Source organism: Phyllostomus discolor, chromosome 5 (assembly GCF_004126475.2).
Source record: "Phyllostomus discolor isolate MPI-MPIP mPhyDis1 chromosome 5, mPhyDis1.pri.v3, whole genome shotgun sequence".
In the NCBI taxonomy this organism is placed as follows: Eukaryota; Metazoa; Chordata; class Mammalia; order Chiroptera; family Phyllostomidae; genus Phyllostomus; species Phyllostomus discolor.
Window position 1 is genome coordinate 83,240,886 of NC_040907.2, and position 23,390 is coordinate 83,264,275.

Genomic DNA, 23,390 nt, shown 5'->3' on the forward strand with positions numbered 1-23,390 from the left:
CCCCTCTCCCCACTCCAACACTACAGCAGTGGTATCAACCCGGCAAAATCACCAGAGTCTCAATGTCACCAACAAGTTCCACCCACCCCGTAGTAGCCTCGCTAGCAAGTCTCACCAGCGCAACGCACAGCCAGCGCAACGCACAGCCAGCGCACCCAGCTCTTGGTTATTCCTACGGTCATTGTTATCAGTGACTATACTCTCTTCTCTTCAAGAAGGAGAAAGCCGGCATGTGACTCTTGGGCGAATGTAGGGCTCCAGGCACTACCCTCCCTCACCTCCGCAGCGCGCGTGCACACGCGCACCACACACATACACACACCCTCCTCACACCAGCAACACAAAGAGAACGAGTGAGCGAGCGCCAGCGCTGGGCTGGGCAGAAAGGGGGCGGGAGTGGGGGGCACAGCAGAAGAGGGAGACCAAGGCGGGGTAGGGGGCTGAGCCAGCCGGCCAGGAGGAAGGTAGAGAAGGAAAGCGTGGTGGGGAGAGAGTGAGGAGAGAGGGTCGTCCTTACCTGCTCCGAGGTTAAAGGAAATCCTGGCCTCTGCAAGGTATGGTGTGTCGCTCTTGGAGCGGACTCTTCTGATGGGCCGCCGGTCTATATCATCCTCCGAAGATGCCGCCATTAATGTGGGAGGCAGAAGCAGGTCGCCCGGCGAGCTGAGAGGGAGAAGGAGATGGAGAGAGAGAGAGAGAGGGAGAGAGGCGGCCCATCAGAAGAGGCTCACACACATAGAAAGGGGGAGGGGAGAGGGGGATGGGAGAGGAAGGGAAGGGATAGGGGAGGGAGGGGGCAAAGAGGGGTGAAAGGGAAGAAGAAAGAGGAAGACAGAAAGAAAGAGAGCAAAGAGAGAAAAGGGGTGAAGGGAGAGAAAGAAAATCTGTAAGGATTTGTGGACTGGAGCAGAGTCAGGCAGGCCGTCCTTGGCTGGCGCCCAGGGATCCCCCTAACTCCTCGCCCTGCCACAGGGCAAAGGGTCAGTGCTCGAGCTAACACTCTGCCTCCTGCGCGCAGCCCCAGTTTCCAGCTCTTGGCACAGATAAGGTACTGCGAAAGAGAAGACTCCAAAGCAAAGATGCCCAGTCAGCACTGTCCCTCTCCCGCCAAATGCAACTTACTCTGCTCTTCAAGTGTACACTAGGGGTCTCCTTAAACCCCAGGATTCTCTAGTCCAGCCAGATGTACCTGCCTCAGCTTTCCTTGCAAGGAATTATTACTCCTGGGGTATGAGCCTAGTCCCAGGTGGCCATGGAGGAGGGCATTGCACGTAGCGTACCCCTCTGCTCACTCTTTCCCAGCCCAGAGCTCAAATAGAGATGGAACCAGATCCTTTTTCTCAGAAGCTTCCCCTACCTGCTCCCTTGAACCCTAGAGGTGGAGGGCAGAGAAAAAGTGTATGCAAGGTTTAAGAGCAATTTCTAGATTTGGCAGTAAAGTTTCTAGAGTTCATGTTTTGAATGTAGAATAGGCATGTCACAAAGAACTGAATAGCTCTTTTACAACCACTAACTTCTTTGATGTGTTTATCTTCACATAAACACCCATTCATTTAACCTTCAGCTTTCTCTTTATCTGGTGGCTTAGAGCACAGATAATGCCCTTGGATTGGACCTGCAGTCTTTAGGACCCTGTAAGATTGTTTCTGAAGGAGAGGTGAAGATCAAGGGTACTTTACATTTCTTTGAATGTTTGCACTGCTGCCTTCACATGTCACACAGCAGAAGGACCTAGGAAGTTTTTGGTTTGACGATTCTACTGAAGCTATTGATGGGCTAAACTCTTTTATGTTTGTCTTTCTGCAGTTTCAGTCACTTGGAACTTTTTGTGGCCTGATGTTCTTTCTAATAAGAGTCCACTTCGAGTACACAGATAAATGTTACCTTGATTCCCTCATTGATACAAAGAAACCCCTGTCAAGTCATGCCCTTCAGTTTCAGAGGAGGAAGTGCTGCCTTGACTTCCGCAAGACTTCCCTCTCCACTTCAACTGTCAGTTCTAACTCTCATCTTGTATCCTTGCGTGCTAAAATCTTCATCTCTTTTCATTGCTCCTCTTACTTCACACATAGGTAGTAACTCTTCATCTTAGGAAAAATATATCTGCCCTTAGCCTTACTGCTTCCTTAATCTCTTCCATATTATTTCCCTTCTGTTTAACTTTCTTGTGGAACTCTTGGCCTCATAGGCTTAACTTTTTACCCTCAATTCTCTCCTTTCATTGTTACAAACTGGTTTCTATCCTCACCTCCTAATCAAAGTTACTTTAAAGGTCATTAATACTCTTCTAACAGTTAAATCCATTTCTTTCTTGGCCCCTTTAAGTGTGTAGTAATCTACCCTGCTTGAAATTAATCTCCTTTGGCCTTTCTGTACTAGACTAATTCCCTAACCACTTGATTTCTAATCACTAGTCTGTTCTCTGCAATAACTTGAAAATTGCCTATTTTGGCATTCAAGGCCCTTCACAATCTGATTTCAACCTATTTTTCCAAAGTTATTTATTATTTACCTCTAGTATGCTTGGAGTTGTCCTAACAAGTCGGGCTTATTTATGCAGTTTGTACCTTTGCTTGTATTGCACACCACAAGTTTATTTTTCCCCTACATTTAAAAATATATTTTATTGATTATGCTATTACAGTTGTCCCATTCTCCCCCTGTTTATTCCTCTCTGCCATGCAACCCCCTCCCACTCTCATTCCCCCCTACCCTTAGTTCATGTCCATGGTCATACACATAAGTTCTCTGGCTTCTCCATTTCTTATACTATTCTTAACCTCCCCCTGTCTATTTTGTAACTACCCTTCATGCTACTTATTCCCTACCTTTTCTCCCATTCTCCCCCTTTTTCCTCCCCACTGATAACCCTTCATATGATCTCCATTTCTGTGATTCTGTTCCTATTCTAGTTTTGCTTTGTTTTTTGTTTTTTTCTATGTTCAGTTGTTGATAGGTGTGAGTTTGTTGTCATTTTACTGTTCATAGTTTAATCTTCTTTCTCATAGATAAGTCCCTTTAACACTTCATATAATAGGGGCTTGGTGATGATGACTCCTTCAACTTGACCTTGTCTGGGAAGCACTTATCTGCCCTTCCATTCTAAATGATAGCTTTGCTGGATAGAGCAATCTTGGATGTAGATCCTTGCCTTTCATGACTTGGGATACTTCTTTCCAGGCTCCTCTTACCTATAAGGTCTCTTTTGAGAAATCAGCTGAGAGTTTTATAGAACCTCTTACAATGAAGTTCTGCTACTTTTAAGATTCTTTCCTTATCTTTGTCTTGGGTAATGTAATTGTGATGTGTCTTGGTGTGTGCTTTCCTCAGGTCCAAATTCTTTGGGCTCTGAGCTTCCTGGACTTGCTGGAAGTCTATTTTCTTTGCCAGATTGGGAAAGTTCTTCTTCATTATTTTTTCAAATAAGTTTTTAATTTCTTGCTCTTCCTCTTCTCTTTCTGGTACCCCTATAATTCAGAGGTTGGAACTTTTAAAGTTGCCCTGGAGGTTCTTAAGCCTCTCCTCATTTTTTTGAATTTTTGTTTCTTCATTCTATTCTAGTTGAATGTTTATTTCTTCCTTCTGGCTCAAACCTTTGATTTGAGTCCTGGTTTCGTTTCCATCACTGTTGGTTCCCTGTACATTTTTCTTTATTTCACTTTTCATAGCCTTAATTTTTTCCTCTATTTTGTGACCATACTCAACCAATTCTGTGAGAACCCTGATTACCAGTGTTTTGAACTTTGCATCTGATAGGTTGGCTATCTCTTCATCACTTAGTTGTATATTTTTTTCTGGAGCTTTGATCTGTTCTTTTATTTGGGCCATTTTTTTTATCTTGGCACCACAAATTTCTTCCTATAAGCTTTTCATGTTCTCTCTCAGGAATGTGAGATAACTGGCCCACTGGTCTATGACATGAACCCAGGAAATAATAAATGCTCAATATATATTTTTGAATAAAGAAGTCAGAAAATAAAAGAGGAAGGAGAAGGCAAAGAAGAGGGAAAAAGGAGTGGATGAGGGTTATATAGCTATGAACAGCCGAATTGGGGGCAAAATCTGTATCTATTTGATTTTAAAACTCATGTCCTTAACCAGCATATTGATTTGCTAAGTATCTATATTTGGTTGACTAGCCACATTTTAAATTCACCTTTCTAGAGACTTGCCTCATTACTATGTCCCATTTATCTCTGCTAAACATAGATTAAAAATGGATGCCTCCTATCCCAGGAGGCACCATAGGGGTATTTGGCTCATCAAATGAGCCGTGACTAATCAGGCTACAAACCAATATTATGATTGCAACATTTATGTTCAGACTCTTGAGGAAGTGAAATAGTAAGGAAATAAACTCAAACAATTCTGAATACTGTATAAACTATCTCTCTTTTTGAATTAATGCAGTGTGATTTGATTGGAATTTTTGTTTTCTTCATTCTGTTTAGGATTCCCTACCCCTCATATGTTTATTCATCATTGTGTCTCTAAAATAAGTAAATAAAGTTATTTGAAGGAATACAGGAATGCCCAGCCTTATCTTTCCATGTGTTTCTTTGATTTTTACATATTAATGAGTCTTCATATAGAGAAGCACTTCTTTGGATTTCTGTTTCTTTTTGTTCAACATTTTAGAGGACTAGGAACTTAATACTACTACCACTTTAGGTTTACCTTTCTTTGAAGTAGTTTTAAATGTATTTTTATATTATTTCATATGGGCTATTTTATTATGATGTAATTCAAGATAGAGATACTGAGAATTTTAATCTTCCTTAAGGATATTCCCATTGATTTGTGAGAGAAAGAGAGAGAGAAGATGGACAGATCTATGTGAGAAATGGGATTGAACCTGCAGCCTAAGTATGTGCCTTAATCAGAAATTGAACACACATTTTGGTGCACAAAATGATGCTCCAACCAACTGAGCCACCTGGGCAGGATATATTATTTATATATAAAAAATAATTTTAAAAGTAACATAAAATGCTACATCTCTCTTCATGTTCTTGAATTATTTCATCATATAGTTTTTAAAGATTTTATTTACTTATTTTAGAGGGCAAAGGGGGGAGAAAGAGAGGGAGAGAGACATCAATGTGTAGTTGTCTCTCACATGCCCCCTACTGGGGACCTGGCCTGCAACCCAGGCATGTACCCTGACTGGGAACTGAACCGGTTACCCTTTGATTTGCAGGCTGGCACTCAATCTACTGAGATACACCAGTCAGGACATTTTATCATATTTTCATTTTTGACTATGATCTTCCACTCTTGACTCTCCTAATTCACTGTCTCCTTTGTCTCATCCATTCTCTTTTCATGTTGCCATTCTTTTTTTCCCATCTTTCTTAGTTTTTTCTAACAGTTGCTTAAAAAAATTTTTTTATTGCTGTTTGGTTACAGTTGTCCTGCCTCTTTCCTCATTGCTCACCCCCCCACAATCCCATAGTCAACCCCCCATTGTCCATAAGTCCTTTATTTGCATTCTTTTGCTTGTCCCTGTCCCCTTCTTTCCTCATTATCCCCTTTGGTCCCTGTCAGTTTGTTTTTTATTTCCAAGTTTCTGGTTCTATTTTGCTCATTTGTTTGTTCTGTTGATTAGGTTCCACTTATAGGTGAGATCAGATGATTTTCAATTATCAGTCCATTTCATTTACTGTCTCCCTCTTATCCTATATGAAAGATTTACCTTTGTGGGCTTGTCCCAATGTTTCCACATTCTTTATTAAGAAGGATTCTTTCATATACATTAACTGTTATTATAAAATATCTGGCTGAGTTATCACTCAGGGCCCTAAGGGAAGGGCCCTGGGGTGAGATTCAGTATTACCACCACCATCAATTAGCATTGGACAAGCCACTCACTCTATCAGGATAAGTCTCAGTCACCTCAGCTATAAAAATGCAAGGGTCAGATACTTATCTTAAGATCTTATAACTCTACTTTGTTCTAATACTCCATGATATTTGCAGGTATTCTTGTATTTCTACTCTTTCAATCAGTGTCCATGGGTATCTTGTCTCTTAATCTAAGAAAATACATTGTTCCTTTGATTTATCACTAATAATGTTTAGGAAACCACATGATATCCATACACTTCTTTCAAGTAATTTCAAATTATTCAAGTCTATTTTAGGTAATGGCAAATCTTTCAGATCTTTTTTTTTTCATGCTATTTCTATCATGAGGCAACACCCATATGATTATTTGTGTATGTACATGTGTAGATGTGGGTGTGTATATAGAAAAATTGAATTCAACTGTGATCACAACTTCAAAATATAGGGTTTTTTAGACTGCTTTTTTAAAAATATGATTTTTGACTCAGGGGCTGTTTTATTCTTTTCTTTTCTAAAGTTAGTCAACTTCTTAGTATGAACACCCTTACATGCATGTTATATCCAGAGCTAGAGCCAGAGAAACACAGCACAATAGAGTGCTCAAACAAATCACATATTATACACACATCATTGGCATAAAAGAGAATGGAAAGGGAAAGAAGAAGAAGGAAGACTGCAATATTGCATTCAAATCAAGAAAATGCTTTAGACAAGCAAAGCTTATTCTTTACAAATATTACCAAATTGTGTTTGTAGCACACTGCTATATCATATCACTTGGAGTACTTTTAAAGTGTAAATTTTCCAGGCCTAACATGGACATATTGAATTTTGAGGGATGATACCTGAGTACCTAAATTTTCAAAAAGCTCCTAACTATGTCCATTCTCAACACTTGTGTTCAATGTTATATTGAGATCTTGATCAGGCCAATAAGTAAAAGAAATTAAAGAGCATCATGTTTGAAAAACAAGAATAAAATTGTGATTAGTCAATATATATATAACTGTGTACATACAGAATCCATAAGAATCCAGGCTATTTAAAATGAGTGAATTTTACGTCATTGGGTATAATAGCACTGTAAAATGTCGTCTGTTTTTATATATTAGCAAAATTTTTAAATGTAATTTAAAAAGAGGATCATTTACAATGGCATCAAAACCACCAAATACCTATGAATAATTAAACAAAATATGATCGATTACTTCTACATGAAAACTATAAATCATTCCTGAAAGAAATTAAGAGACTTCTGGCCAAGATGGAGACATAGGTGGATACACCGTACCTCCATGTACAATCAAGACTGGAACAACAACAATTTAGAGGAAGAATAACATCCAGAACTGACAGAAAATTGATCTGAATGGAAGTTGGACAGCCAAGAAGTTGAAATAGACCCGTTCATCCAGACTGGTAGAAGGGGCAGAGTTGAGCAGCCAGGCGCAGGTTGCAGCTCAGAGTGCAGAGAGAGTTGGGTGCGTAAGGCATCTGGGGATGTAAGGCATCAGGGTGTGCAAGATTGCAGAGGGCGGACCGTGAGGCACACCAAGAAACACACAGCCTCACAAGAGAGGTCCTTGGAAGGTCCTATGGCGTGCACAGGCCCACTCACATGGGAATTGGCACAAGAGGGGCCTGGTTTGCTTGGGGGAAGCAGCAGAAGGGACTGAGGTCCCACAGAGAACAGAGTAACTGCCATTGTTCCCTCTCAGACCCTGCCTCCACATACAAGCTCAACATCCAGCGACTGGATGCCCAGCCCCGATGAACACCTAAGGTTCCGCCCCTCACTCTAATAGGCATGACCAGACCCCCCCCCCAAAAAAAAAAGAGAGAGAGAGATGGCTCAAACAGAAGAACAAATTAAAGCCCCAGAACTCATCCTTTTAAGTGACCGAGAGGTAGCCAACCTATTGGATGCCAGTTCAAAATACTGGTGATCAGGAAGCTCACAGAATTGGTTGATTTTGGTTGCAAATTAGATGAACAAATGCAGGCTACAATAAGAGAAATGAAGGAAAATGCACAGGGAACCAATAGTGATGGGAAGGAAACTGGGACTCCAAAAAATACAGTGGACCAGAAGGATGAAAGAAACAACCAAACAGGAAAGAATGGGGAAATAAGAATTCAAAAAAATGAGGAGAAGCTTAGGAACCTCCAGGACATCTTTAAATGTTCAAACATCTGAATTATAGGGGAATGAGATGGAGAAGAGGAAGAGCAACAGATTGAAAACTTATTTGAACAAATAATAAAGGAGAACTTCCCCATTCTGGCAAAGGAAATAGATTTCCAGGAAGTCCAGGAAGCTCAGAGAGTCCCAAAGAAGTGGGATCCAAGAAGGAACACACCAAGGTACATCATAATTACATTAGCCAAGGTAAAAATGAAGGAGAAAATCCTAGAAGCAGCAAGAGGCAGCAAGAGAATCAGAAGACAGTCCCATCAGACTGTCAGCTTATTTCTCAAAAGAGACCTTACAGGCAAGAAGGGGCTGGAAAGAAGTATTCCAAGTCATGAAAGGCAAGGACCTACATCCCAGATTGCTCTATCCAGCAAAGCTTTCATTTAGAATGGAAGGGCAGATAAAGTGCTCCTCAGATAATGTCAAGTTAAAGGAGTTCACCAAGCCCTTATTTTATGAAATGTTAAAGGGACTTATCTAAGAAAAAGAAGATTAAAAAAAAAACATGTATAGTAAAAGGACAGCAAACTCATAATTATTAACAACCACACCTAAAACAAAACCAAAAGAAACTAAGCAAACAACTAAAACAGAGACAGAACCACAGAAATGGAGATCACATGGAGGGATAGCAACAGGGGAGTGGGAGGAGGAGAGAGGGGGGAAAAGGTACAGAGAATAAGTAGCATAGATTGTAGGTAGAACATAGACAGGGGGAAGGTAAGAATAGTATGAGAAATGTAGAAGCTAAAGAACTTATAAGTATGACACATGGACATGAACTAAAGGGGGGGGAATGTGAGTGGGAGAGGGTGTACAGGGTGGAGGGGAGTGAAGGGGGAAATGGGACAACTGTAATAGCATAATCAAAATATATTTAAAAAAGAAATTAAGACATAAATAAAAGGGAAATGGGGTGCATATATGCTCATGTTCATGAATTGAAAGACATGGTATTGTAAAGTAATCAGTCTCTTCAAATTGATCATAGATTTAATGAAATTTCAATACAAATTTCAGGTTTTTTTTAAATTGACAAGCTGATTCAAAAATGTATGTGAAAATTCACAGGGACTAGACTAGCCAAGACAATCCTGACAAATAAGAAAATAGCTAGAAGATTTGTGGGAGAATATGTCAACATTTATAAAAATATAGAATTCAAAAACAAAGTAAGGTAATAGAACAATGGAAGAGAATAGAGAATCCATTAAAAATAGACTCACATATAAGCAGTAACATGATTATGACAAGAGTTCCATTAGATTATCATGGAGAAAAGATGGGCTTTTCAATAAATAATGCTTAATCACTTGAATATCCATATGGTAGAAGAAAATAAACCTTAACCTCTACCTTACCCTATACATAAAATTCAATTCTAAATGACCTAAATGTAAAAGGTAAACAATACAGTTTCTAGAAGGAATTTTTTCAAAAGACTATTTTATGACTTGGTTTTATGTAAGACATGAAAAGCACTAAGCATAAAAGAATAGGCATGTTGATGTCATTAAAGAACGTCCATTTATCATGAAACAATTAAAAATGCAACATAACAAAATATGGGGGATGCAACCAAAATAGAGCTGATGGGGGAATTTATAGTACTAAATGTTTGTTAGGGAAAAGAAAAGGAAGAATTAATGATCTAAGTTTGTACCTCAAGAACATAGGGGAAAATAAAAAATAAACCTAAAGCAAGCAAAAACATGAAAACAATAGAAAAATAAAAAAACAAAAAAGTTATTCTTCAAAAAAATCAATAAAAGTGATTAATCTTTAGCAAGATTGTCATAGAAAAATAGAGAATATGTGGATCACCAATATCAGGAATCATATAGGAGAAATCATGGTAGAGCCTATATCCATTAAAAAGATAATAAAAATACTACAAACTTCTTTTTGTTCATATATTCAACAAGTTAGTAAATATAAACTACATATACTCTTTAAAAAGGATTAGCTATCAGAAGAGGGAAAGGCAAGTGATAGATGAGAGAAAATATTTTCAATTTTATATGTGACAAAAGACTTGTGACCAGAAGATATTAAGAACTTCTAAAATACTAATGAAAAGACAGACAACTCACCTTATTTACAAAAATATGTACAAAAACCTTGAATATTAACTTCACAAAAGTAGATATCCAAATGTTCAATAAGCACAAGGAACAATGCTTAGCATCATTACTTAAAGATAAATTCAAATAAAAACCTTAGTGAGCCCTAGCCAGCTAGTTCAATTGGTTAGAGCATTATCCCATATACCAGGGTTGCTGGTTTGGTCACTGGTTGGGGGTGTACAGAGAACCAACAAATGCATAAATAATTGGAACAACAAACCAATGTTTTTTCTCTCTCCCTCACTTTCTTTCTCTCTAAAATTCAACAACTCAGTAAATATATTTATTAATTTATTAAATTTAATAAATAAAAATAAAAACCACAGTGAGATATAATTACACATCACCACTCTAGCTAAAACTTATCAATTATTCAATGCCAAGCAATTGAATAAGGGGAGGAACTGAAGCCCACATACATTGCTGGTGGAAATGAAAACTTATAAACTCCTTTGGAAATCTTTTTATACAAATATACATCAACATAGTAACACACAAAATGTATAACATGGACCAGCATGTCCATACCAGATTTATTCATAATGACCCCAAACTGAAAATCCAATGCCCATCAACAAAAAATACACAAAAATGAGTGTAATATCTTCATACTGTGTTGAAGTGGGTTGTCCTGCCCTGGTGAATACCAAAGGTTCTGAGACAAAGAAATGTGGCCTGAATGAAAGAACAGATCAAAACTCCATAAAAAGAACTAAGCAACAAGGAGATCACCAACCTATCAGATGCAGAGTTAAAAACACTAGTAACCAGGATGCTCGCAGAAATGATTGAGTACAGTTGCAAAATAAAGGAGGAAGTGAAGGCTGTTCAAAGTGAAATAAAAGGGAAGAAATCATTTCTATAACCAACAATGTGTATAAATCTTATAGACATAATGTTGAACATAAGAAGCCAGACAGAACAGAATATATTGTATGGATATGTATATATTCCACTTACATGTTTAAGATAAAAAGAAAGCTAACATACAATGCTAGAAGTTTGATTAGAGAGATATGGTCTAGGAGGAGCACAAAGGATCCATTTGGGATGTAGGAAATATTCTGTTTCTTGATCTGGGTGGTAGTTATACCTTTTAGAAAGGTGATTAGTTTTATAAAATTTCATGAAGCTATACATTTTATATTTGTTCATGCCACTCTACACATGTTCTTTACCACTAAATAAAAAGTTCTATTATGCTTACTTTAATAAAAATTTTGCAGTTATGATTACCTGCATATTTCAAATAAAAATGTTACAATTTTGTAAGCAAAGATTCAGGGGTGGGCAAAAGGTTTACAGTTGTGATTACATGAAACACAGTTTATTCTTGTCTTATTATTATTATAGTATTTATTTTTATTACAACTATAACCTACTTTTGTCCACCCCTGTATCTTTGCTTACAAAAATTATGTCAGTTTTATTTGTAAATGTGCTTGTTCCACTATGCTAAAATTCTGTAAGTTTTTTTTCTGTCTCAGCTTTATTTTTAGGCTATCATCATATCTACCATTTGTAACCTTGTTTTTTTGTATATTCTTCTCCCACCATTCTTTGCTTCATTAATAACACCAAATAACTAGATTGGAAATGTATATATAAGGAATAAATTTAAAAACTGATGACAGTGGGCTCCTTTGTTATTCCAGGAACAAGGCAGCATTTTATTTCTCCCAAAAGGGGCATGTGCAAGGATACAAGAGTTAGATGAAAGGGTTTATATTGGCCAAATCTGGGACAATTGGAGCAAAAAAGCAATTAAGTCCCCTAATATATTAAAACAATGAGTAATAGGTGTTTGTGAATTTCAGAATAAATAAGAATGCATAAAACTGATAAGAAGTGGATAAATATGTAACTAAGTATATGTAGGAGAGGGCAGACTCTTGCCTACAGTAGAATACCTAGGGCTGATCAGTCAGTGCAGAAGCAGCCTGGAGCTACAAAATCATTGCTTGCATTCAAACTTGGTTAAAATCAAGCAAGAATCAACAATGGATCCTAACCTCTAGGTCCCCCTAGATTATCCCCCTAGAGGATATTTTGATGATAAGGATAATTCCATGATGTTAAAATTCAGCTTTGGGATATTCCAGGTTTAGAATGCATAACCTAAGTCAAACTATGAAGGAGAAAATCATGAGACAACATCAAAATGGGAATGGTTTATTAAACCAGGGAAGGAGAAACTATATATATATATTTTAAAAATGTCAGTGTTCTAAAAGACAAATTAAGCCCATTCAAATTTACAGATAAAAGGAAGAAAAGATATCTGACCCTGGATGAGACTCTGTACTGAACCCTGGTTTCAGATTGAACTGACCTTAGACTGGATCCTGTCCTACAGGGGAACAGTACTGTGAATGACAAAATCCAGTCTGATAAGGATTATCAGACTGGATTAACTGACAAAATTGAAATTCAAAGAGCACATTAAAGTGTCAATGTTTCCCTGTCTGGTATGGCTCAGTGGACTGAGTGCTGGCCCGCAAACCAATGGGTTGCCAGTTGATTCCCAGTCAGGGCACATGCCTGGGTTCTGGGCCAGGTCCCCAGTGGGAGTGCACAAGAGGCAACCACACATTGTTTCTCTCCCTCTCTCTCTCCTTACCTTCCTCTCTTTAAAAAATTAATAAATAAAATCTTTTAAAAAATAAGGTGTCAATGTTAAATTTATTGCAGTTGATAACCGTGCTATGGTTATGGAAAAGACTACCCTATCCTTATTCTTAGGAAATGCCTAGTAAAATATTTTGGATAAAGAGCCAGGTTCAAAAGCAAACAAGCAACAACAACAAAACCTAAAACAAAAACACACACAAAGAAAAAAATACAATAAAAACATTAGGGGCTTCTGGCTAAGATGGAGGGATAGGTAGATATACTTCATTTCCTTGAACAACGAAAAGGAGGATAGCAATCAGTTTAAAACAAAAAACAAGAACTTCCAGAGAATTGAACTGTATGGAAGTCTGACAACCAAGGAGTAAAAAAAGAAACATTCGACATATGACATGGTGGCGAGTGGACTGGGATCTCCCACATTTGAGTGCAGATAATCCAGGAGAAACAACTGAGAGCAAGACAGAACACACAACCTAGGGTTCCAGTGCGGGAAACTAAAGCCTCAAAACCTGTTGCTGTAAAAAACCTGTGGTGGTTGTGGTGCCAGCAGTGGGAGAAACTCCCAGTCTCACAGAAGAGTCCATTAGAGGGGCCCATGGGATCCTAGAACATACAAAAGCCCACCCACCTGGGAACCAGCATCAGGGAAGCACCTGAAAGTATTCCCACAATTCACTTGTGGGAAGTGGGAAAAGTGACTAAAAGCAGGGTAAGAGCTGAGCAAGTGGCACTGTTCCCTCTCTGACCCCTCCCCCACATACAGTGTCCCAACACAGCAAAGTGGGTTGTCCCATCCTGGTGAATACATAAGGTTCTGAGACAAAGAAATATGGCCTGAATGAAAGAATAGATCAAAACTCCAGAAAAAGAACTAAGCGATGAGGAGATCACCAACCTATCAAATTCAGGGTTAAAAAAACTGGTGACCAGGATGCTCACAGAAATGATTGAGTACAGTTGCAAAATAAAGGAAGAAGTGAAGGCTGTTCAAAGTGAAATAAAAAAAAATGTACAAGGAAGCAACGGTGAAGGGAAGGAACCTGGACTCAAATCAATGCTTTGGAATAAAAGGAAGAAATAAACATTCAACCATAACAGAATGAAGAAGCAAGAATTCCAAAAAATGAGGAGAGGCTTAGGAACCTCCAGGACAACTATAAATGTCCCAACATCTGAATCATAGGAGTAGCAGAAAGAGAAGAGGAAGAGCAAGAAATTAAAAATTTATTTGAAAATGAATGAAGGAAAACTTCCCCAATCCAGTGAAGGAAATAAGCATGCAAGTCCAGGAAGCTCAGAGAGTCCCAAAGAAGTTGGGCCCAAGGAAGAACACAACAAGACACATTATAATTAAATTACACAAGATTAAAGATAAGGACAAAATCTTAAAAGCATCAAGAGAAAAGTAAAGAGTTACTTACAAAGGAGTTCCCTTAAGACTATCAGCCAATTTCTCAAAAGAGACCTTGCAGGCAAGAGGGGGCTAGAAAGAAGTATTCAAAGTCATGAAAGGCAAGGACCTACATCCAAGATGACTCTATCCAGCAAAGTTATCATTTAGAATGGAAGGTCAGATAAAGTGCTTCCCAGACAAAGTCAAGTTAAATAGTTCCTCATCACCAAGCCCCTATTATATGAAGTGTTAAAGGGACTTATCTAAGAGAAAGAAGAATATCAAAACTATGTGGTAAAATGGGAAGCAAATGGGGAGGGATGGATAGGGGTTCTGGAATGGGAATAAAAGGCAGAAAACTGTACTTGAACAATGACTAGAATAAAAAAATAAATAAAACTATGCAATAAAATGACAACAAACTCACAGCTATTAACAACTGAACCTAAACAAACAAACAAGCAAGCAAAACCAAACTAAGCAAACAACTAGAACAGGAATTGAATCACAGAAATGGAGGTGACGTAGAGGGTTATCAGCAGGGAGAGAGAGGGGGACAGTGGGGGAAAAATATAAGGAATAAGAAACAAATGGTGGTTACAAAATAGACAGGGGGAGGTTAAAAAATGTATAGGAAATATAGAAGCTGAAAAACTTATATGTATGACCCATGAACATGAACTAAGGGTGGGAATGCTGGAAGGAGTGGGGTACAGAGTCACAGAGATTAAATATGTTGGCTATGCTGATAACTTAATTATGTATGTTGCCATTTTGCATATCTGAGTTAAAAATATACGAACCTTTATACCTCACAATTAAACCTAGTAAGATGTCATTAATTACAGTGATGTTTTGAAAATCATTCATGTAGAAAATACAAATATACCAAATATTTGTAAAAATATACCAAAGAGACTTTGAACATTTTATTGCAACTAAATTTAGTGTATAGCCACTGCAACATTTTTCTTTTCTATACGTATGCCTATTTTGCTAGAGAACCGAAACTCTGAGGAATTGTTATTGGTACATCTTAGTGCTCTCTGCCTAAACTTGTCATTAAAGGAGCTGTCCACTGTATACATTTCTGATATTACTTCCTTCTCCTATGTCACTAATTTCATGGGGTCAACAAAGAGGAGGGGATGACTGTCTAGCTTTTACCATTGTTCCATGGTATTTCAGCTCCATAGCCTCCCTAATGGCTTAATTTAGATCTTTCATGTTGTGCACCTGCAGGGGTGCACCATTCACATCGTAATCTATGTAAATAAAATTAGTGGAATTTTGAGGTCCACAATGTGTGCAGTCATACTGCAAAGGTGGTGGCTTCCTGAAGAGAAGGCCCCATGCTGGGCACTCAGGCCACCTGTTTCCTGTAACAATATGTGTTTAACATTTATTTTGTTCTGATTCTTCCTTTAAGGCTTGAATATCTACCTCTCCTTGAATTGATGACTGAATAAAGATGAATGTAAGACCATTTAATAGCTACCCCAAAATTGGCATAGTGACTTTTCCCTGTAGGACTACATTTGATTTGTGTAAAATTGTGCCTAATATAAAAACCACTTAAAGGTATGAAATATATTAACAACAAATGTTCAAATATAGGAGCCATGTGCTCTATTTCTTAAAAATTTTCTGCTCCCATAAAACTTGTGTATGGTTGTAGCCAGCTTCCAGGATGGCCTGCAATGGTCCCCAACTCTTTTTACTTATGTCTTTGTGAAGTCCCCTCCCATACTGAATCAGGGTTGGTCTCTGTGACTAGTAGAACATGGTACAAATGATGATGTGTCACTTCCAAAGCTAGGTCATAAAATGCACTCTGACTTTTGCATTCTCTGTCTCCTGTTCTGGGGGAAGCCATCTGCAATGACATGGACACACTCAAAAAGCCTAAGGAGAGGGTCATGTGTCAAGGAACTGAGACTTCCTGCTTAGCACCATATGTGTGAGCCTCCTTGGAAGTTCCAGTCAAGCATTTGGATGACTGCAATCTTGAACTGCCATTTCAGACTCTGAGCCAGAACCACCCAGGCAAGACACTCTAATTCCTTACCTACAGAAACTGCAAGATGATGCTTGCTGTTTTAAGCCACTAATTTGGGGGTAATGTGATATGTGGCACTAGATTAATAATGCATATAGGCTCTCAATGGCTTCAGAATATCAACCATGAATGCTTAGATGCCATCTCTGTCTATCAGAAAATCCAAATACAGTCAAACCTTGACTCTCAAATGTCTTGGTTCTTGAACAATTTGCTTCTCGACAAAATTGTTCACAGAAAAGAAATGTCTTGGTTGTCTCACAAAACTTTGGGGCTCAATTCTCTACTCAACACCCCTTTTATGCTGATATCTGTATGATCAATATCTGTATGCATCTCTCAGGTGACATACAAAGGAGATTCAGTTTTTGAACAATGGCTTCTCTAACAGTTTTCTGGAATGAATTAAGTTTGAGAACTGAGCTTTCATTGTATTAATTAGTTTGATGAATCATTTAGCAAATTTTAAGACAGAAGATCCATGCCTTGACTGGTGTGGCTCAGATGATTAGGTGTTTCCCAAAGCAAAAAGTTACTGGTTTGGTCCCTGGTCTGGGCACATGCCCGAGTTGTGGGTTTGGTGGCCAGTCAGGGTGTGTGTGAGAAGTCACTGATCCATGTTCCTGCATCCCATGGGTATTTCTCTCCCTTTCTTTCTCCCTTCCTTTCCCTTTCTCCAAAAATAAATAAAATCTTTTTAAAAAGACAGATGATCTAAACAAAAATTACACAAACATTATCAAATGACAGTATAAATTTTTTCACAGGAAAACCGTTTTGTCCTCTTCCTCCCTTCTTTGCATGTCTAAACTCTACCCATCCTCTATGATTAAAGTTTTTTAGTCCCTTCCATAATCTAGAAAAACTGGGAGAAGGTAGTATCTTTCTTTTTTCTTTATCTCTGTCCACTCTGGTACATTGTAATTTTCACCTTGTATCAATACATAAACATTATAAAGTGGATTATTATTATCTTTTCAAAGAACATGAAATAAAGGTTAACAGCACAGGTTTTGAGGTTAGTTAGCCTTCCTCAGTTTGTATCCAAAATCCATATTTAATAGTTGTGTGATTTCATGCAAGTCGCCAACCTCCTGTGCATCTATCACATCTATAAGATGGACCTTACATAGTGCGTATGTCTTGGGGTTGCTGTGAAGATTCAAACATGTAATCCATATAGTCTTTGGCAAAAAACTTCCAATAGAGATTTATTTTTTAAACCTATTATTACTGGCCAGGTCCAAGTAAGGCTGTCACTGTGAAATTAAAATTTGGCATAGTTCCCGAGCTTAATGCTTATTAGATTTTAGGGGAAAAGTGAGCTTTCCAATCTTTAGTTTCCTTATCTGTAAACTAGATATAAAATCAACTCTCTTACTGGGCCTTTGGAGGATAAAATATTATATAATGAATGTAAAACACCTAACACAGAGCTTGACAAATGGTAGGCGGGCAACAAATGTTCCTTGCTTCCTTCTTCTCAGCTTCTTAAAGTAGATACTGTGCAGAGTGGCTGGAGGCTGGTTGTTAAAACATGCTAGATGCAGAAAGGAAACTGTATTTCAGGCTTTGTATGTTGAAATGAGTTGGACATAAACCCAAACAGCTTTCTATTATTTAAATGTTAAACATGCTTGATTAAGATATACAAGTCAGTTTTCCAATCTTGTTTAATAGTTCAGGTAATGTTAAACCTTATTCATTTGAATTTTGTATTTTCTACATGATTGATTTTCAATATAATGGGTGTAATTAATGCCATACTTTAAAATCTAAAGGTCCTAATAATTTTAATTCATGTTCAATGTACAAAAGGGTGACATGAATCTGAACATATTTTGTGTGACACACTGCTGGGCCTTGTTACTTGAAAAGTGATCTTAGAGGCAAAGACCATGGGCTTGAATCCTATCTGAGTCTCATATTCAACAATAGAATGTAGAGTATGGGCATCAGACAAGGCAATAGGCAATGGAATTCCACCTCTAGGCTTTCCTCCTTCTTGCTATCTAGTTTATATAAGTCATCTCTTTCTAGAAAAGCAAGATGTTTTAGGGAAAGGCCGAGTCAGAAAGACTCTTGTTTGAATCCTGGCTCTACCTTTCCATAGTTGTGTTTTTCCACTGAGCTTTAGTCTCTAATAAATTGGAGGCAGTCATAAATCTAACTCACAAGTTTGTGATTTTGAATGAAATAAACATGTATAGCTTCTGGTATATGTTAGGTATTTAATACACAAATTTCTACTTTTCCTTTCTCTCATGTCTTAGTTCTATCACCTGTAAAATGAGCCAGTTGAATTAAGTCCCTTCTGATTCTAATATTTTATTATTATAGAATTCTGATCAATGCTACACTAAAAAGATCTGGGCACTTGCTTTTGGTATTTAATAAAGTGTTGCATCTGGTTATAATAAGAATAAAAACATATTGTGGTTGTAGATAGGAGGAAAACACAAAAATTCCTAAATGTATATATCTAAGAGAAAGGTCTTCCCAATATAGATTGAGTAGATATTTTATTTGCATTCTATTGTGTCTATAGATGGCATGATGATAGCAATCAGATCACAGGTTATTAGTCAGAGACTCTGCCTCCTAAACAATAGTAGACCAGATCCAGGACCATTAACCCAGCTGGCAAAGTCACTCTTTGGGCCAAAATAAGGCATGGTTTACCACTTTTTCAGACCAAACTGTGTTTGATTATTTTCTATATTGGTTAAAATTGACTGCCTCAACATTTGAATATTTTATTAATTTATAAAGTTATGACAGAAAATTAAAGGTAATAAATCTGAGGAGCTTGATTTAGGTTAAAATAATATGTATGTGTGTGAGTATATGTGTCCACATGTATAAAAAGAGTATAAGAATATTTATCAGGTTATAAAAATACCTATGTTTAGATGATGAACATAGTTGAGTTTTGTTGTTTGTCTCTATTTTCCAGATCTTCTATAATTGTTATGTGTTATATTGGTAGTGGGAGGGGAAACAAGTTATGAGTATCATAAGAAGCTCTCATAAGCACTTAGGCAGATCACTTCCTCCCACCCTGACCCCTCCAGTTCAACTTAAAGGACAGAGACCTATCATCTCATCATGACAGTTTTCCAAAGAGGTAAAGGTAAAAAGTTACTTTAAGCAAATGAACTTAAAGGTGCAAGTAATTATACAAAGCAACTCCATTGCCACATTATATCTTACTATATCTTACTATAATACTGAGACATTCTATCTTTGAATGTGTGGAAATAAATGAGCCATGTATGTTCACACATCTTTCCTAGCATTGCCATAGTTGCCAATATAATACAGGACTACAATGTAGTAAGAAGAATCGAGAGGTTCAAGACTGTAATTCTGACTCCATTTCTAATAGCTGTGTGGAGCTTGGGAAGTTAAAACTTGATTATTGGAAACATGAATTACTTCTTCTGTAAAATGGGGACAATAATAAGTACTTCACACATTTTCTTTTTCAGGACTAAATTAGACAATAAATACCAAGCCCCAGCATATAAATGTGAATCCTCTTCTCATTCACATTTTCTTTTGAAACTTATGTACATGTCCAGACTATTGAGCTAGCATAGGATATGGAGCTAATACAAAAGTCAGTCTTGCAGTATGATGTTTGGATTGTGGTCTTGTTTTCCAGATACAAGGATTAAATTAGGCTAAACCAAGTACTTTTTCTCTACCTGTTATCTATCAAGTTTAATCACTAAATAGTGCATAATCAACTCAATGGAACAGAAAAATCTTACCATGTAGGTTCCGGAAAAAAAAAAGTAGGGCCTATTGTTAACCGGCGCCATAGCTAAATCTCTCTCTCTTTATTTTCCTTTTTCCTTTGCAATATTCTGTGACAACCTATAGCTCTGTAAAGTGACTGATCTGCATTGAAATTTAAAATAAAACAAACGAGTTCTTTAGATGATCTCATAAATGTTAACTCAGAATTTTGTTTCTTATGACAAACAAGCCAGAATTGATGAACGATGTTGGTAACTTCAAATGTTTGATTCATGTAAATATTTCACATGGACCATTAATTTTAAGTACTAGTGCTAGGAGAGAAAGGGTATATTTATAGTGAAAACTTTTAATCAATCTCCCTACCTTTAAATAACATAAAAGGAATATTAAAGGCCCAGTGGAACCACATATTCAGAAGCAGATAAAACACATTAATGAAAATTATTTTAGGAATTACCAAGGGCAATTAGATATTTTGGATGGTTTTCCAAGATCTCATACCAAGCTTTACACTTGTAGAACTCATTTCCTACTGATAATCTATGCTTGGGTATTGTATAGACCCTTCAAATTCAATGGATTCTAAATGAATTGAACTTTTCCTCCCTCCATCTTGATTATCCTCCTATTTCCTCTTTTGGTGAACAGTTTCATTATCCATCCAGTGCAGCCAAGTGAAACATTTAGGAATTATTCAAAGTACTCCTTTCTCATCTCTGTCTATTCACCATACCACCGTATATCTACAAAAAATATTTCAAAGCTCCCTCTCTCCTGACAATTCATCCTGTCAATTCCCTTTCAAGCTGTCTTTACTTCTAGCTCGGGTCACTGCACTAGCTTCTTAATGGTTCTCTTTGCCCCTACTCTGACTCATTCCAACCTGTTCTCTATATTTGTGGTCTTGATCTAAACTGATCCAACAACAGATCTCCTCTGTATTAGGTATTTAGTGGATTCAGTATCAAAGTTGGAATTCCTTAGTTGGCTTACAAAAGCCTTGCATGCTATTCTAGTCTCTTTGTTTGCCTTTCCCCATATCTACAATACACCTCTCATTCTGCAACATGTTCAGTTCTTCTAATATATTCCTAATATTCTCATGCCTTATCACATGCCATTCACCACTGCCCAGAACATTTGCCCCCCTCCTACCTATGTCTAACTTAAAAGCCAATTCATTGTCATGCCCCTCTTGGACACTAATTTGGAAAACACAGCTACCTTCCTCCCCAACATACACACACACACTGCACACACAGTGTATCTTTGTCTTATTGAATGCCCTCATCTATGCTTTCAAAACTCCCATTTTCCCAGCATTTATCTTTTGAACTGAAATTATTGATTTATTTATCTATCTCCATATTAGGTAGTTTAACTCCTTGAGGCCAGGGAATTTGTTTATTTTGAGTTTGAGTTTCCCAGCACATGGTTAGTGCTTAACAATAGTGAATTTTAAATGAATATAAGCTTAGCTTTTTCTTCCAATTTATTCATTTATCTCTCTGGGCTTGTTTTCTCATCTATAAAAGTAAAGATTTAGACTAGTTAATGGGTCTCAAATTCCAAACCTCATACTATTTGCTCCAAAGTATCAGGAGCTGCAAAATAAAACAAAATAACCGCTTAAGATAAGAAAACTCGGATTACCACACATGACTCCCAAAGATTCTGATCAGTACACCTGGGCAAGGGCTGTAAATTATGAGTTTCTGACATGTAATAGGTCAGCTGCAGCTTTAAAAATCCTTCGAATACTCTGTTTCCTATAAATAGGATTTTTTTTCAGTTACAGTTTACATTTAGTATTATTTTGTATTAGTTTCAGGTATACAGCAAGGTGGTTAGACAATCATATAGTTTACAAAGTGTTTCCCCTGATATTTCCAATACTTACCTGGCACCATATATAGTTACTACAGTATTATTGACCATATTCTCTATGTTGTACTTTACATCCCCATGACCATTTTATAACTACCAGTCTGTACTTCTTCACCCCTTTATCGTTTTTATGCAGTCCCCCAACCCTCATTCCTCCCACCCCACCTGGCAACCATTATTCTCAGGATCTATGAGCCTGTTTCTGTTTTGTTTGTTCGTTTACTCTTAATCTTGTGCTCAAGGTCTCTTTCCTTGAACCCATTTTTCTCTAGCCTCAGGTATTGCCTTCACCTTCTTGTACTTTATGATCTGTTCATACTGAGTTGCTTACAGAGAGACATGTACATTCTATACCTGCTAGCTTTTCCTGCAAGGAATGCCCACTATTTATTGTGCTAACTCCAGGATGAAACTTATGTATCAACTCTTCTATGAAAACATTTTCTCAATTCTTTCTTTTCCACTTTTACCATATTTTTAGGACCATAAGACACACCTAGGTTTTAGAGGAGGAAAGTAGAAAAAAATTTGAAGCAAAGAATGTGGTAAAATATTTAATAACCTGTGACCCCCGCTCCACTGCTGCCCCCCACCCACAGTGAGCCAGGCAAGCTACATTCAGACTATATGACACCCCCCACTTCCCCCCCAAATTTGGGGGGTATGTCTTATAGTCTGAAAAATAAGGTAGGTCCTTCTGCTTCTATTAGAGTACTTTTTGTTGTATTAGGTTGTCTGAGCTTCTTGAAGACAAAGAACAGTTACTCAATGTTTTTTTCTTTCCTCGTTGTGGCAATTTATTATTTAAGATTTACTGAGACTCTATTAATCTAAATGTATTACTTTATGTCACTTTCCTTCATAATAATAATACTGCATTTGTTATCATTTTGCAAATAGACAAAGGCTTAGAGAGGTTCAGTCATTTGCATAGCCAGTCACATGGCCGCTTAATGGTTGGGTTAGAATTATCTTCCAGGTATTTCTGATTATTTCTGATGTCACTTCTTCACACTACCATATCTTTCTTAAGGAATCAAATTTTTTTAGAAAATGAAGAGAAATATGATTTAAAGTGAATTCTCCCAAATCTATTTCCTCTTTGCTAGATAATGCTGACATATTGAAATTACTACAAGGAAGTCACATTCTGATAAAATAGAATTTGTTGTAAGTTTCAGAAGAAATCAGTACAGTTTAGCTAATGTTTTAAGAATTTAAAAAAGAAAATCCCAGCAGCAGAACTATAAAAAGGATTCTTTTGGGGATTTGTGAGCATTTTTATTTAAAAAAATCAAAGTTTTGTTGCTTTTTCTTGTTCCTGTGTGTTAAGACTATCTCACATTTCCAAAGGGTCTAGACCAGCAATTTTCAACCTTTTTTATCTCATGGCACACATAAACTAATTACTAAAATTCCTCAGCACACCAGAAAATATATTTTTGGCTGATATGGCAGAAAAAATCAGTATAATTTTGATTT

General features: G+C 37.3%; 1 pseudogene; it reads right to left on the reverse strand.

The window, feature by feature from the left end:
* LOC118500722 overlaps positions 1-23,390 on the reverse strand; it is a 116,931-nt pseudogene that overhangs the window by 82,330 nt on the left and 11,211 nt on the right.